At 46.2% G+C, this 17,537-nt stretch overlaps 1 protein-coding gene across 2 annotated transcripts in view; it reads right to left on the bottom strand.

The window, feature by feature from the left end:
* Window positions 1-17,537, bottom strand: part of PDCD4 (programmed cell death 4) — a 525,005-nt gene that overhangs the window by 120,227 nt on the left and 387,241 nt on the right. The gene's annotated exons all lie outside the window — the stretch shown is intronic.

Raw genomic sequence — 17,537 nt, 5'->3', positions numbered from 1 at the left:
AAAAAAAATGTGAAAGGCTGGGATCCAGCCTGATGCACAGTGGAAGTGTAATCCAAAGAGAAGGCAGTGGGAACTGGAATGATCGGCCACCTGCTCGGGTGCACTTAATGCGTAACTGTTGCGAGCTGAAGCGCAGGGAGCAGAGATGCTTGTACTAATGTAGCCACGCTTTAAGGTGCTTCATCATACAACCTCTTGTGGGGAATAGTTAGAGCCTCGAATTTAATCGGTTCTGCTACAGGCAGCCAGTGAAGTTTTTTCAGTGCAGGCGAGATGTGAGACAGTCTTGCAAAATGTGCCACAATCCTGGCAGTCGAGTTCTGCACAACCTTAAGTCTAGCAACTTCATAAACTGGTGCACCCATTAGCAGGGCATTGCCATAATCTAATTTACTCCCGATGATGGCCTTTGCAAAAATCCAGCATTGGGGTCCAATATGAAGGGCTTGATCTTCCGAAGCAGGCGGAGACAGTGGCAGGCACTAACCATAGAACCGACATGAGCATTCATGTTCATGCCCAACGACTTAACCTTGCTCATTATTGGGATGGATTAAGTGCCCAATAGCATGGAATCATAAGCACTTCCCAGTTTCTTAATCCCGTTTTGTGCAGCCAGTAGTAGTAATTCAGTTTTCTGATCATTTGATCAGACCCAGTTATTTCTCATCCAACTGCTAACCGCTATTAAGGTGTTCTGGCTGGTGTCCGAAGTCATATCAACAGACACTGAACAGAATCGGAGTATCGTCAGAGTATTTTTGGGAAATATTTTTCAGATTGTACAACAAATCATATAGTGGTCTAATGTAAGGATTAAACAGTGGGGACAGAAATGCTCCCTGATGACCTCCTTGCATTGTCGGTTGAGCCTTGGATGAAGATCGATCCAAAACTATTGAAGTAAACCCTCCTTGCAAGAGTTGATCCAGCAAAAAGCTAGCTGGATGAGTTAGGATCGGAGGAGAGACGTGACATAAGGATACCATGGTTTAATACATCAAAGGCAGCAGAGAGTCTTGCCTTCATCCAATATGTCAAGTATGCTTGACTGAACGTTCAGCTATGCACAGGACGCAAGCCCGAACGATCGACTCCTAATAGGTTGTAAGTAACGACAAAGTGCTGTAGTTGCAGGTAAACCGCTTTGTCTAGGATTTTTAGAAGAAAGCGGGCGTTAGTGTTGGGGACATAGTTGGATGGATCAGAGGGGCCAAGTGAGACCTTTTTAATAATAGGTGCAATGCAGGTCTCTTTCAGCAAGTTCGGTATAAAGCTGGTGGAAAAGGTCTCCCTTATAATAGTAGGGATTGCCTGCTACAGGCACTGGGAGCATTCTTTAAGGACTTAGCCATGACATGGGTCACTAGCACAATATGTGGCTTAGAGCTACCCAAGGATTTTATCCACGTCTAGTGGGTACAGACCGAAACGAGAATTGAGGAATAGGGTTCTGTATAATTCGAGAGCCCTGCAGGATGGGGCTGTCGAGTTGAAATCTTAGTCTCAATGGTATTCCTGTTTTTTTTAAAAAAAGTTTTGTGTTTGAAATATTCCATTCATTATTGCACCAACTAAGTGAAGCAGGAGTACCGGTGGTAAAATGTGCCTTTACCCAAAAGTACGCAGCAGGCTGAACAGCTTTTTGGTAGAGTTTGCAGTCAGGGAGATTGTCGTTCTATCTCCTTGGAGAACAGTCCTGTATTGGGCCCGAGCCAGGGCCTATTCCTGCTGGTCTTTTACAAGACATGATTTATGCCATTTTCTCTCGATCACCGCTTTATCTTACATACGTTTTTCACAGTAGGGCTGTCAATGCAAACGTTTTGTTGTGCTCGAACCGTTTTTCGCCTAAGTGGGGAAACCATGTCCAAAGCAGCTTTCGGAGAGGAATGGTAGCAGTCTTAAAGATTTTTTCAAGGAAGGTATCCTCAAGCAAAGACTTAAGCATAGGGGCCGTGGTTTGGCAGGCAATTCTACTCGGAATGCACAACAAATTATTGTGGTATTAGCAGGAGTACCGGTTACTTTCCCGATAGCAGATTAAGGAGCAGAGTAACGGTCTGGTCCGTCCCTAGAGCGACAGCGTAAGCCAAAGAATGCATCCTTTCCAGTGGAATCCTCCAAGGATTAACACTAAACATTTAGGGAGACCCATGTGTCTGTCCCAACTAATTTTAGAGCTATGCACAGATCCCCGAAAGGTGTTCGATCAGAAAAGAGGGTTAGGAGGGGGCGTGTGTGTGTGCAATGAACTCTAAAGAGCAGGTATTTCCCAATGTGTACACCTAATTGAATTAAAGAAGGTGGTGAATTAATAAAATATGCAAACAAATGTGTACTCTTGAAAAGGCAATTCGCCTTGTCAGAAAGGCACTGGGATGAACGTCTATAGGAAATAGGAGTTAATTTATAACTTAAAGGATATCCCCACTCTTGGAACCAGCTAATCAAAACTGTGTCAGGATTCTCCCATAGGGAGACTTTTCTCCCTCAGCATCTCTTCCCTCAATCACAGGTATATAGCGCCCAGCCTGCTATTTGTAACCCATCCAGAAGCATAGCTCTCAGCTCACTCTTCCCTACTTAACAGAGTGTTAATATACATAGTGACTATACAGCCCAGACCAATCCTCCTGGATATAGTGAATATACAGCCCAGACCAATCCTCCTGGGTATAGCGAATAAACTGCCCAGACCAATCCTTCAGGATAGAACGTCCAGCTCCCTCCAAGTTTGGAAAGCATCCAGCCGATGTGCGTCTAAGAATCCTTAGCGACCATCTTTGATGCAGGTGGAAGTCGCACTTCCACCAGTAGCTCGGCTAGATCGCAGCTGCATTCTGCTGAGCACTTCTATATTAGATATCTTCACTGCTCTTCTGTTGCAGATTGCTCACAGGGGTTCCTTCATCTGTACAGAATTCACAGAGCAGAGCTTGGTGGGGTAGTTTATTCTGGGAGTGCATTCAATCAATCTGCCAGCAAAGATTTCGATTGGACACAGTACGCAGCCACATTGCTGCAGGCCGTTAGGTGGAAACTTCTCTTTACCGGATGTGGTGGCCTGCTGTATATTTCGCTGGATTCTTTTGTTTAAGACAACCTTTTTTCCATCCAGCTAGTCTTAATCTAAAGAGGACTAAAGCCCTGCACAAGCATCAAAAGCATTCCATAACAAAGGATTAAGCTCTGCCTCTTAACAGATCCAGAAGGAACAGAATACAGCACCTTTGTGATCCGGCAAGGACAGCTCGATAACTTTGCATGCCCAAATGTTCAGTCACCCTGAAGCTCCGGGCTGTGCCTTCGCCTGACCCAGACGCAGAGCCCATTTTCTTCAGGCATCCCCACGTGACTGCTGGAGCAGAATTCTTCACCCAGGGACAACTGGCAAGCACGCCGGTTCAATCTCCCCCCATCCACATAGCTCCACGTTAGGCAAGATTGTATGCAGTACCCTTTGGGTGCACTACAACAACCCTCACCTCCGGCAGTAGGAACCCAACCTTTGGTAGAAGTCTGTACTACACAGGTTGGTAGCGTGTTGAGCAGCCAGGCCCATCTCAAGAGGGGTCAATGTGAGCAGTAGGGGAAGTTTCACAGTGACAAGTATTCAAGTAAACTCTTACACAAGGTTTCTTGCTTAAACAATTATTAATTTATTTAACAGTCAGTTTGAGTAAGCCTTCATCAGAAAGGGCAATATAATAGTAACACAAATACACACTCTTAGTTTCCCTAAATCAGCAAATACCCATTTGGGATGGCACACAGACACTTCCTACACCCTCTGGTAACTTAAATAGCTAGGACACTGCGGACATTAATATATCACTGTTGCATTTAGGGCAATACTTAGGAGTATGTCAAAGAAAAAGATTATTAGAATAAAACAAGAGATCTCACAAATATTCTGAAGCCGGCAAGTACTTTTGGTAACCCCCAATGCAAAGTAAGTTAACCCCTTCCTGGAAGGAAGACAAAACACAATGTCAGGGGGAAGAGTTATTCAGGGAGCCAGGTCAGGCCAAAGTCAATTGGGCAAAAGTCTAGGTGAGCTGAAGCAATTCTTGCAGGTAGGTAAAGGTCTTGCACAAGGTTTTAGAAGTCTTTGTAGAAAAGAAGACATCAAAGTAGGGCCACAAGCTGATTAGGCTTGTGAGGTAAAGAAGCTGTTAGCAACTCTCCAGAAGCAACCAAGACAAGTTTCCACTGAGAACAAGTGAGGTTACACAACAAGAGGGTACTCTTAAGACTCGATAGTACCTTGGATAGAAGAAAAACTGTTCCAGCTGGCTTCTGTTCCTGTGCAGCTCAGCAGTTTGTGTGTTAGGGAGAATTCTCTGTTTAGGCTGGATTTCCTAACCTAGCGAGTCCCCTAGCAGCTTTGCTGGATTTCTGGAATTTGTTTTTTTCTCCTGCCAAGAGTGAGACTCTTTCTCCCACTCTTGGACATGATTTATGGTGTTCCTTTGACTGTTAATGTGTTTTATGGGCTATGGGGTCCTTTACTCCATAGGGTCTCATGTGTTTTTACTATGTGTGTTACCCAGCACCCTCCGTGCAGTAACACAGGGGTGTCATTGTGACACCCCACCATAGACGCCATACCCTGGGACTGACTACTGTCTCCCAGGGCATGTAAAGTCACCATTGGCTTTACTAGTCCGAAATTATTAACAGAAACCAGTACAAACCATCATATTGTGGACGTACTGGTCGGGGCAATTCGATTGCCCTGGGGTCTGTTAGTCGAGGGGGCACGTCTCCGTCCACCCCCCCTGATCGAGTTTTGGCTGGTGGCAGTGGAAACTACTTTTTATATTCGACCGCGAATATTTCCCTATGGGATTTTCCCATTGTTCGAGGCTACCAACTTTAATTATTTAATTCTCATAGCCTCGAACATACTGCCGGTTTAGTTAATTAATATTAATTCGCCGGTTGGTATTTTTTGCCAGGACTCTATTCTAAAATGGCGTTGTTTTCTCTTCTGTGACTCCAACTCAAGTCGAGCCCTTTGTTCCACTTTTTGGCAGGCTTCTCCACAGAAGCCTCCAAAAGTGGTGCCACTCTGTCTGGGTACCACAGGGGGTGTGGGAAGGGGCTTAGGCACCCTGGACTGAGTTACCTTGGTAACACAAGTCACACTCTTGTGTGATTGGCCCAAGTGGTGAGCCGGCCGGCTCACCACTTAGCATGTTTGATTGACAGCTAGACTGAGTGAATGGGGGTGTGCTGCATAAAAGCAGGGCTTTGGGGACTGGAACTTCAGAAGTCACCACAGGACCTGAAAATCCGATGAGGGAGAAGCTGAGCCGACCTACCACGACGACACCACCGGTGGAGCCCTGCGGAACCGACTCACCACTTCCTGACGACAGAGAAGATCTCCCGGCTGGAGAGGCTTCTTCCCCTGACTGGTGGGCACAACCAGTTTACCTTCTTCTCTTCGCACCCCAGCCCGGCTTGTGGTCGAATTGCCCGTGCCAAGCACCCCGGCAACCGGATAGCCACTTACCACTGGACCGCGAACTAAAGGACTGCTCCTTTTACCTGAGAACTCCGTGGCTGGTTTCTTCTCTGGCAGTGCAACGGACTCCTGTCTTCCTCCCCGACGAGATCCTCTCTTCCCCCGGAAGAAGCATCAACTTGCATCCGCTGCCAGGACCATCTGCCCCCGCTGGAGTATTCTCACCACTTTAAGGTACCGTGTCCGTCAGGCCTCCCTTTCTAAAGATTGCTACAAGGTAATAATAATCCCTTAACCTTCTGGACTGGGCTGGCCGCCTTGACCTTCTAACTGGTCCCTTTCTTTTGGTCCAACTCTTTTTGAACCTTTGCAAGACTCTTGTGCACTGCAACCATGTGACCTTGGACACATTTCGTTTGATCCTCTTAAAGTGGATCCGGCCTACTGAACTCCAACTTCACGGTTTTACTTTGCCTTCCTCTCTTGTTGTGTTCTTGTAAAAGTGTTGGGATCCGTTTCAAGTTATTCTCTGCTTTTCTCTCCCTTTTAAACGAATTATTAGAGTGCCATCTGCGTTAAGCGCTCACCGCGCTCTGAAAATAAGTGGGGCTTTACTTAAGACTTGTCTAATATTCTTCTAAGGGAGTGTATATCTTTTAGTGACCGTGTTTTGGAATTGCATACTATTATTGCATGTGTGTTTTTCTAGATGTGGTTTTAAATAAATAATTATATCTCTTTTACACCAAGCCCTGGTCAGTGTTTACTTGTTCTACCGTGTTCTTTTGACATATTGTGAATACTCTGTATACTGCCTAACTCTTCTTGAGGGAAGTCTGACTGCTCAGCCACAGCTACCAAGTGAATCTGTGTGGTACAGACTGCTACCAAGTGGGTTTACTGCCAAACACCTGTAGTCTTAAATCTTTTGCAGTGGTCCCAGAGGGAACTGCACAGGTTTCTGCCTAACACTGTTTTCCTGGGCCTCAGTCGTGTGGACAAGTGGGAGGACGTCTGGAGGACTCCTGCACTGCAACGGGACGGTCGGCGACAGAAAGAGACCAACTTCTATTCAGGTGCACTTCGCGGTTTCAGCTTTCGCTGTTGAGATGGGCTTTCCTTGCATCTGCGGTCCAGCACTCTATTGAGGTGGCTCAAACTCGGTCAGTCCTGCTTCCTGGGAGTCCAGAGGATCTTCCTGGAGCTCTTGGCCAACTTAAAAGCAACGCACACAATCTGGTGTTCCTATCCCTGGCCCTTCGGTTTCCAGCAGCAACTGCAGCGGAAATACAACCATCTTCGAGGGGATGTCCAGGTGGCTTACTTTGGAGTTGATTGGTCCCACCAACTCAAGGGGAGAAGTCGCCCTTGCAGGGCTTCTCTAGTCGAGGCAAATTCGGAGCTTCAGCACAGCAGCAGAGCTTCACCGGGAAAACCAAACGGTCCAGGAGTTGCAGCAGGCGTCTCTTCCAAGTTCTTTTTCGGATTCCTTCGTCCAGTGGTCGACTCTGCCTTCCAAGCCAAAAAAGCCTTGCCTTTTATGCAGGTTTCTCCTATTCATTCCAGTTTAGCTGTCAGTCACCCAGCAGGGTGGCTGTCCCTGCCGGACAGTCAGCTGGCCAATCGCCTAGGAGTGCATTCCTGTCTCCTAGGAGACCAAGCACAGGGAGTTTCAGGCACCTCCCTCTCCAGACACCCTGGAGCCAGAGGAGGGCTTCACTCATGAATCCCGCCAAAGACATAAACAAAGGGATCAAACCTGGTTTGGCACGCAGAGTAAATCTCAAGCGGACCTTTCCACAAAGAAATGGTGAAAAAAGAAGACTGGGCCGCTGCGAAAGCAGCCCGTGGTAAAAGCACACCATGGTAGTTAAAAGTAAACCACTGCCACCAGCCATTCATCGAGGAAGGGGTAACAAACATTTTACATGAGAAGCTAGACAAAGGGGATACTAAGTAACCCCTCCAGAACCCTACTGTAAGATAGTGTGTGCTGGGTGTAGAAAGTTAAGCGTAAGCAATGTCAATTTCACTGCTCTTGGAAACAGTAGTTTATCCAAGAGAAGGTATTCAAACCTTTGGGAAATCTGAAAGACGTCCCTGTATCACTGCACGGAGGGTGCTGTGTGGTAGAATGTAAAAGATGATGCCTATGGAGTTTGCAGACTCCATACTTAAACACAGAGCTCAAATCACATTAAAAATACGAGAGAGTGGGAAAAAGGGTCTCACTCTCTCCAGGTTAAAAATTAAAAGCCCTAAAATCGAGCAATTCTGAGAATTCTCTCCTACACTCCATATAATATAGTATTTTTGTCGTTAATGGCCTAAGTAGAATCATTGTATTTCACTGTGTGGACTCATTGTGGACCCTTGACCCCACTCACATGTCCTGAGACAAACTTGACAACGCTCCACGCTTTCCTCGATTCGGTTTGGCTAAACCTCCAGAGATCCCTGTTCACTATAACTAGGGTACGCTCCTGAAAACCAGGTCAGAATTGAGAAATCCATCACAACACAATCCCGAGGGGTTCTACTTTGAATCAGTAGTGCACATCTCCCACCTTGAACCCTTGGTACTTTTTGTCAGCTGGAAACATTGAAATATGCATCCTTCATATACAGTGCCATGTAGTCTGCCCAGTTTAGTAAATGTATGACCTCATGTACAGTTGTCATTCTCAATGTTTGCAATTTGACATATATTTGCAGGTCTTCAATCTAAAACTGGGTGTTTTGTTTCGTCTTTCTTTTGAACAAGGAAGTGCACAGAATAAATGCCCTAGTTTACCTCGGATGGGATGGCCGGGGCGAGTGGGGAGGGGGGAGTAGTAGTAAAGATTCTATCTCTGCCTGGACCATTTGTTGATGTTCCCGAGACACGTTCCTATGTCTTGGAGGCCGATTGTGCGGCCTTGTTTGTTGTGATCCGCTCTCATGCGTGGGCGAATAGAGAAATGCAACCCCCCCCCCCTTCTGGGGAACATGGGAGGGAACCCGAATCTTTGAGTCATTACTTGGATGGGGTTGCTGAGCCCCTAGCGCACTGGCCTCTACCCCTACTACGACCCTCGCCTGAACTGCCTCTGGAAAGGGGATTGCGATTGACTGTTGACCTTGGTTTGTATACCATGTACTGGTGCCCGCACCTGCCGAATAGGGGGATGGGTTGTTCCGGTGTACCCTTGTGCACGGACTGGGCGCCTGTTGCCATAAGTCCCTCTTTGTATGAAAGGCTTGATGGCGATTTGATCCAAGGTCTTTAGGGTTTCATGTTCTTTTTTGGCTGTCTCCAGAGCGCCTCTGACTGCCTTCCCAAATAGGACATTGCTCTCTATGGGTATATTGATGAGGGGGTCTTGCGTCTCGGGTTCAAACGCCAGGTTTTTAAGCCATGCATGGCTTTTAAGGAGTGTTCCCTCGGCTATTAGCGTGCCTGTTGTAACTGCAGCATCAAGGGATTTTTTTTAAATAATGGCATTAGCTGCCTGCTTGCCCTCAGATAAAGTTTTAAGGATCTGTGAGCGCAAAGGCTTCAGCACCTCATGAACTTGCTCTTCCACCCAATTCCATTGTGTCCCGTTGAAGCTGGCCAGAAGGGTTGTTTTATTTGCTATCCGCATATGGTATGCTGCGGAAGTAGCAACCTTTTTTCCTCCAGATCTTCTTGCTCTCCATCAGGTGGCGCATCAGACGTAGCCAGGGGAATGCCTGCGCTTGTGTGCATTTGTTACCGCAAGAGAATATGGTTTAAGTTGGCCCTTGATAAAGAGAGGTTCTGTGGGGGCAGAGTGCTTCTCAATGCATGGATTGAGAGCTTTAGTAAGAGCTGGATGTTAAGCAGAGACCAACTGGTGTGGGACTTCACAAGACCCATCTGCTTGGTATTAGTGACCTAACTTTTAACATAAGCCTGTACTACACAAGTCGGTAGAATGGCTGAGCAGCCAAGCTTATCTTAGAAGGGGTACTGTGAGCTGTAGAGCAGTACAATGAAATCATTAATCACAAGTATTCAAGTTACACCCTTAAAGGTTAGATTACAATGAATTATATATATATTACACACACACACACAAAGCAAAAGAATCACACTAGATTATGCAGCAACTAAGAGTAACATCAAATAGAATTTCAGAATCAAGTTATTCAAGTAGTAATAATGCAGGAGAGTACATTCTTTTTGTACTAAAACAATTCCAGCACAGTGAGTGACATCAGTTAAGCTCAGTAGTAGCACTTATGGTTCACCATACAATTTTGAGTTTGCATGGAAAAAGTGTTAAGAGTAGGTGTTAGGCAGAAACCTGTGCAGTTCCCTTAGGGAACACTGCAAAAGATTTAAGACTACAGGTGTTGGCAGTAAACCCACTTGGTAGCAGTCTGTACCACCCAGATTTACCTGGTAGCTGTGGCTGAGCAGTCCGACTTCCCTCAAGAAGAGTTAGACAGTATGCAAAATATACTCAATAGGTACCCAGATACAATAATACAAGCAAACACTGACCAGAGCTTTGGTATAAAAGTATATAATTATTTATTTAAAAACACACGGTTTGAAACACTCCAGCACTCTTGGTGTAAAATATTCTAAACACAGTTACTATTGTAATATACACACCCCTTTCCCCTTATCAGATAAGTCACAGTAAACACCACTTATTTTCATACAGAGGGGAGCGCTTAACTAGATGGCACTCCAATAAGTTTGTGAGAAAGGGAGGGAAAAAGACAGAATATGGAAAGGTAGACCACTCAAAGGTTCAGGAACACTGTTAGCAAGGCAGAAGAGCAAAAGTCACTGGTAAGCCAAAGTCCAAAGGCTGGGCCCACTCTTAGAGAGAGCAGAGCACAAATGCGCCCTAGATCACACAGTTACACTATGCTTTGAAAGTCTTGCAGAGGGTTCAAAAAGAGGTTAGAGAGGCTTAGGAAAGTTTAGCCAGGGTGTCCCAGGCTAACCCAGGTTCGAAAGCCGGGGACTAAATCTACCCCGTACAGTCGGTAGCAAGGGAAGCCAGGCGGGCCACTGTACCCTAAGTGGGAAGGATCCTCCAGCGGTGGCAGTTCCTGGTAGTGGGTGCAAGTTGCGTCGTCATCCAGGGGAAGAGAAGATCTCGACTTGGAGGAAAGATGAAGGTCGTTGCACTACCAGGGAAGAAACCAGCCATGGAGTTTTCCGGTTAAAGGTGGTACCTTTGTTTTGCAGTCGTGGTAAAACGTGGTATCCCGGTTGCCGGGGTGCTTGGCACAGGCAAGGTGGCCACGAGGTACGTCGGGAAGACGAAAAGACGATGAAACTGGTTATCCCCACCAGTCAAAGGAAGAAGACTCTCCGGTGGGAGATCTCCTCTGTCGTTGGGAAAAGTGGTGAGACGGTCCAGCAGGGCTCCATCGGTGGTGGTGGTGGTGTCGTGGCAGGTCGGCTCAGCTTCTCCCTCGTCGGATTCTTAGGTCCTGTGGCGACTTCTGAAGTTCCAGTCCCCAAAAGCCCTGCTTTTATGCAGAAAACCCCCATTCACTCAGCCTAGCTGTCACTCAAACAAGCTAAGTGGTGAGCCGGCCGGCTCACCACTTGGGCCAATCAGGACGGAGTGTGACTTCAGTTGCCTAGGCAACTCAGTCCAGGGTGCCTAAATCCCCCTCCACCCCTCCTAAGTACCCCAGACAGAGTGGCACCACTTTGGAGGGCTTCTGTGGAGAAGCCCGCCAAAAAGTGGAACAAAGGGCTCGACTTGGGTTGGAGTCACAGAAGGAACAAGTTACTTACCTGTAACTGTTGTTCTCCAGCATGGGTCTGGCATGGATTCACATGCTCATGAATATTCCCAGTCGTCAGGCTGGGAATCCTCGGTAAAGAAAAAACCAGTATCAGTTTCGTTTCTGATCTGTCTTTCGTAGTAATAACCAATCACTGGTCTCTGCGTCATACTGACCATAGCCAATGACTGCCCTCTACCTAAGCACCGCCTCTGGCAGCCATCTTCAGATTTGGAAGCACGTGAAGTGGCAGTATGACCAAGTGAAGAGCCGCAGAGGGGTAGGCGGGAGGGTTCGCATGTGAATCCATGCCAGACCCATGCTGGAGAACAACAGTTACAGGTAAGTAACTTGTTCCTTCTCCAGCATGGGGTCTGGCATGGATTCACATGCTCATGAATAAAGAATACATAGCAGTACACACATGCACAACCACGGGAGGTGGCAAAGGCTCAACATTAAGCATTACATCAAACTCAACATTAAGCATCTTACCTCCTCACCAGGCTCACCTCAGGCGAACAGGTTGCGCAGCACTGCTTGGCCGACCCTGGACTCCTCCCTGGAATCCCGATCGACGCAGTAGAATTTCGTGAAGGTGTGCGTCGACCTCCACGTAGCAGCCCTACATATGTCCAGCAGGGGCACACCAGAAAGGAACGCCGTGGTAGCTGCGATCGCTCTGGTGGAATGGGCTCTCGGACGGCCAGGCAGCGGTCGGTTTGCCAACCGATGACAGTACATGATACAGCCGGAGAGCCATCTGGAAATGGAAGCTTTCGAGAGAGCCTTCCCCTGATTGACAGGTCCAAAGTTCACAAAGAGTTGTGACGTCTTCCGAAAACACTTCGTGCGGTCCACGTAGAACTTCAGCGCTCTAGCCACATCCAGCGAGTGCAAAGTCCTCTCAGCCGGCGAAGAAGGCGACGGGAAGAACACAGGCAACACCAAGGGTTCGTTGAGATGGAAGTCCGACGGTACCTTGGGCATAAAGGAGGGGTGCGTCCTGAGCACTACCCTCGTGTCGTGAAAAGTCAAGTACGGGGCCTTGCAGGAAAGGGCATGGATCTCTCCCACCCGTCGTGCGGAGGTGATGGCCACAAGAAACGCTGTTTTCCACGACAGAAACTTCAACGGGGCCGAGTGCAGAGGCTCGAACGGAGGTCCCATGAGCTTGGTCAGCACCACGTTGAGCTCCCACGCCGGGGCCGGAGCCTTCACCGGCGGGAACGATCTGAACAGTCCCTTCATGAACTCTTTCACCAGACGATGAGACCACAAGGACGTCCGCCCAGTGGTTCTGGTGTATCGGGAGATCGCAGCAAGATGAATCTTGATGGACGCGTGTGCCAGACCAGCTTTGGCCAGCGTCAGCAGGTACGGCAGTACCTGGGGAGCCGTAATCCGTAGAGGGTTAATCTTCTGTGCGTGGCACCAAACAGAGAACCTCTTCCATTTGTGTCCGTAGCATTTAAGAGTCGAGGACGCCCTGGCCTTTACAAGAACCTCTCTGCAGTCGGCCGGTATGTCGTATCCCCCAAACTCTAGCGCTGCAGGAGCCAGGCCTGCAAGTTCAGCGATTTCGGGTCGTGGTGGAGGATGGCGCCTCCTTCCCTGGAGAGTAGATCCGCGTCCACCGGCAGCTTGATTGGCGGGGACGCTGACAAGTCCAGAAGGTCCGGGAACCATATCTGCCTCGGCCACGCAGGTGCGACGAGGATCATCCTGCACCGTGACCTCTTGAGCTGGTTGACGAGCCGGATTAGCAGTGGCAAAGGAGGGAACGCGTAGAGGAACAGGCCCTCCCAGGGGAACGAGAAAGCATCGCCCATGCTCCTCGCCTGGGGAAACCTGCTGGCGAACCTCCGGCACTTGGAGTTCGTCGCCGTCGCGAACAGGTCGATCTGGGGTGTGTCCCACCGTCGGAAGAGGCGATCCACTAGATCCTGCCGTAGTTCCCACTCGTTAAAACAAAGAATAGGCGTCCCCGACCACATGAACCCAGGGGAGAACCAAAATAATATGTACCAAGAGGGAAGAGGGGTTCACATGTATGCAACCGGAGAACAAATCGCCGGGATAAACTGCAACAAGCACAGGAGTCAAGTCGGGGGATAGATCAGGTCAAGGAAAGTAGAATTTCATCAATCTTTAATAGACACATATTCAATTATATCATACATAGTGCTGAAATTACAATAAAAGCAGCATAAAAACATACCATCAATACTCCACATTTCCTATTAAAGTGCATATTAGCTTGATAGTATTCCTAACATATTGGAATAAATACACTGGGAAAATTATAATGGTAGTTTGAATAAACTAGAAAAAACAAAAAGGAAAAAATATTCAAAAAGAAAAAACCAAAAAGAAAAAGAAAAAACAGAAAAACAAGGGCACTCATCCAGGCAAGACTGAACACTCAGTATCTCCTGCAAGGTAAAAAAGTTGTCCCCTATTCAATCCAATAAATTGTTATGGGAAGCAGACAAGTATAGTCGCGTCGTAGCTTAATAGAACAGAAGCAATACTTGTCTCCAATCTGACCATGATAGTCAACAACCAGTACCTCGTACAGCGACCGACCATTTCATGGGCTGTACTGGTATCATACACGGGTGGTTTCGACGACTAATTAGCACAGTCTAGGCAGTCTATCTCCTGCCCTAGCAGGAGAGAGAAGGCCTGACAGTCGTCTTCCTCAGGACAGGACAGATAAGATAATTTAGTAATACAATTTAAACATTTCATTTCTTCACATATCTCAAGGCACAAAGCACTTGGTTACAGGCAATATGGAAATAGTTTTAAAATTCTTCCATGCAGACATTTATCTTCATGTAGATCTTCCGTAATTCACAACGATGAGATACTTCTCCATCTTAGTGATACTCAAAACTAACATTTGTAAAAAAGATATACATCAAGGAAAGAAGAAAAGAGAAGGAACTAATTAGAACAATAGACAATTTTTTATTTGAACATTAAAATCACTCATTAAAATATTCCCTTGACCTGATCTAGCAACCCCATGCGTGACCCTATCCGTGCAGTAAAAAGTCATATTCCCATCTATGTTAACTCCAGGGATAGCCCCACAATCTGTTCTAGGGAAGAACTAGAAGTGAGCAACTCCCGATCAATTTAGGGAGAAAACCAGGGGCCTGATCGTCCCTGCCTATTATGCCGTGAATATGCAGTTAAGTCAATCCAGCCAGGCAGTACGGGAAAGGGAGCCTAAAGGCATTTCAAGCTCACACTATCATCCCGTCGGTCAAAAAGCTCAGAAGCAGAGTGCAAGCCAACCAAAAGGTTCAATGTAAAATTATAGAAAAAAGTGCAACCCGTACCTTCAAATTGAAAAAAAGAGCTCCTCCAGAATATGAGTGGGTCTAAACGATACAACTCCGAATTCTTGTAAAGGTGCAATGCGGGATTCGCTAGGACACGAGAAGGTGGGGCCATCTAGAGACCCAATGCGGTCCGTATCCTGCAAAAGGGAAACCCATCCCGGGGTTAAAGAAAATAAGGAGAGGACTAGCATACGAGCAACAGGAGAAAACCGAATGAGACTAAGTAGAACCTCCCACTCTTACCTATCTACGATGTAGTCCTCCTATGAGGCTGTAGCCGCTATGCAGGTCAGAGTCAACTGACTGCTGCTGAATGCGTAAGTTCCTCCAATGGCTTCGGCTTAGTTCCCGGAAGTCAAATGAGGGAGCTACTCAAAATGCCTAAAATACCGTCTCCACGTCCCATGTGACTGCCGTCAAAGATCACATGACGCGGACTAGAAAGTCACGTCCTTAAAGGGACAGTGCATACAAGAGGAATAGACGGGAGAGAAAAGGGAGAAAGAAAGCCCCGGGGAGAGGGAGACAGAGGTAAAGACCCGAAGTTGCTGGTTGTCATGTGACATGGATGTCATAGTCCTGTCATTAGGAAAAAGATAAGTGAAAAAATAATGAAAAATAAAATAATTATAAGAAAAGTAATGAAATGAAAGGAAAAGACTCCGATGACATTGACAGAGAAAGTCCATTCATTAGGTCCAATCGAGGCAGAATTGGAAACGAGAAACGCAGTCCCAGGATCGGTTCTCAGATAGCACATTGTAGCCATTCTTCTTGGTGATTGAGTCCAGTATAATAACTGTCAGTGTGGTACATCCACCACTGCTCCCTTTGTGCTAATTTAGATGCTGTGTTATGGCGATCAGTACCTTGGACTCGTTCCAATACCCACCATTTAAATTCATCACAGCTGTGGCCCAATTCCAAGAAATGGGCCACTAGTGGAGCATTGTGAGTGCTAGTCCGGATTCTAGATTTGTGCTCCGAAATTCTAGTTTTAATGGGTCTAACTGTCTTGCCAATGTAAGATTTATTACATGGGCAGACAATAACATAGACAACATTAAAGGAATTACATGTAGTGTGTTGTCTAAGCGACCAAACTCTACCATTAATGAATATGGTAGTTCATGCTGTAGTGAATTTGCAAGCATTGCAGGACCCGCATGGAAAATGTCCTACAATCGGAGGAAGGCCCCAGCCAGTTTTTGAGATTTTTGCCTTTTTTGAACGCGAATAAAGGTCGTTCCAATTCTGAATTATTAAGTTGGAGGAGGTGCCAGTGTTTATAAATCATTTTTTTAATCTCTTTATGGTGAGAGCTAAAAGTAGTGACGCATATAATGCGTTGACTAGTTGCATCCGATCTATTCTGCTTAGTAAGTAGTGCATCTCGATGTTGATATCTGGCTCTCTTCCGCGCCTGTCTAAGCAAAAAAGGAGGATAACCTCTGGCTGTTAATCTGGTTGTAATTATATCAGCCTGAGTCAGATAGTCATTGACTTTGGTGCAATTCCTTCTTGCTCTCAAAAAAATTGCCCATATGGTATGCTTTCTCTCAGTGCTTTAGGGTGAAAACTATCAAACCGTAGAATAGAGTTGCGGTCTGTCTCTTTTCGAAAAAGTTCCACAAGAATCTGTTCACCATCTGATTTCACTGTTAGGTCCAAAAAAGGGAGTGAAATGTTGCTAGAAGTCATGGTGAATTTAAGGTGTGGACTAAGGGAGTTGATCCAGGGGAGAAAATTGTTATAGTCCCCTTTAGTAGTATCCCAAACCATGATAATGTCGTCTATATATCTTTTGTATAGACGTATAGCCGCAAAGAAAGGATTCGAATCATGTAATATCAAAGATTTTTCAAAGTGCCACATATATAGAATGGCATAATTGGGGGCAAAGGATGCCCCCATAGCCGTACCTTTAACTTGTAAATAGTAGGAATTCTTAAATCTGAAGTAGTTTTTGGTAAGAGCTAATTCTAAAAGTTGAATCAGGAATTCACTAGGTATATGTTGAGTATCTGGACGAGAATCCAGAAACCGCTTAATGATGATTAAAGATTCAGCTTGCGGTATATTAGAATAAAGTGACTCCACATCCAAGGTAATTAACATTTCGTGGACAGGATTGAAAGAAAGGTTCTCGAGTTGTTTAATGGCATCCGTAGTGTCTTGTATATAAGTGTCAGTATCGGATGCTAAAGGTTTCAAAAAGAAATCCAGGAATTGTCCCAATGGTTCTAGTATGGAACTACAAAGGGAAACTATTGGACGACCCGGAGGGTTAGTTAAATCTTTATGAATTTTGGGCAGTATGTAAAAAAGAGGAACTCTAGTTTCCTTAGCCGTGAGGAAAAGGAATTCCTTTTCACTGACGATATTTGCATCACGTGCTGTCGTGCAGATTGCCTTAATTTCTTTACTAATACCCTCAGTGGGGTCCCCACTCAATTTGTGGTACACCATAGAGTTGTCAAGTTGGCGCATCACTTCCTGATCATACTTTGTCGCATCTAGGACAACGATGCCACCCCCCTTGTCCGCCTGTTTGATTACAATAGACGGGTCTTCTTTGAGTTTCTTAAGACACTCCCATTCTTTTTTAGAAAAGTTAAAGCTGGGTATATGAGGGTGATCAATAGATTGTTTAAATAATCGATGGAAATCCCTCAGGACCGCTTTTTCAAAAATCGCTGTTTCGTCCGATACCATATTAAGGCTCGGTGTAAAGGTAGACTTGTTCCTAAACGGAGTGGTGGAGTCCTCATCCCTATATTCTTTCTCATTGTTACCAAAAAAGTCTCTCAATCTAATCTTACGGAAAAAACTCCGCAGTTCAATTTCAATATTCATTTTAGATGGATTCTGCATGGGCACAAAAGAAAAACCTCTCTCCAGTATAGAGATTTCAAGTGGATTTAAAGTCCTCTGCGAAATAT

This window comes from Ambystoma mexicanum, chromosome 8, assembly GCF_040938575.1.
Source record: "Ambystoma mexicanum isolate Mex_15411 chromosome 8, UKY_AmexF1_1, whole genome shotgun sequence".
Classification (NCBI taxonomy): domain Eukaryota; kingdom Metazoa; phylum Chordata; class Amphibia; order Caudata; family Ambystomatidae; genus Ambystoma; species Ambystoma mexicanum.
Note: the sequence above shows the minus strand (reverse complement) of the source record. Positions and strands in the feature narration are given on the sequence as shown.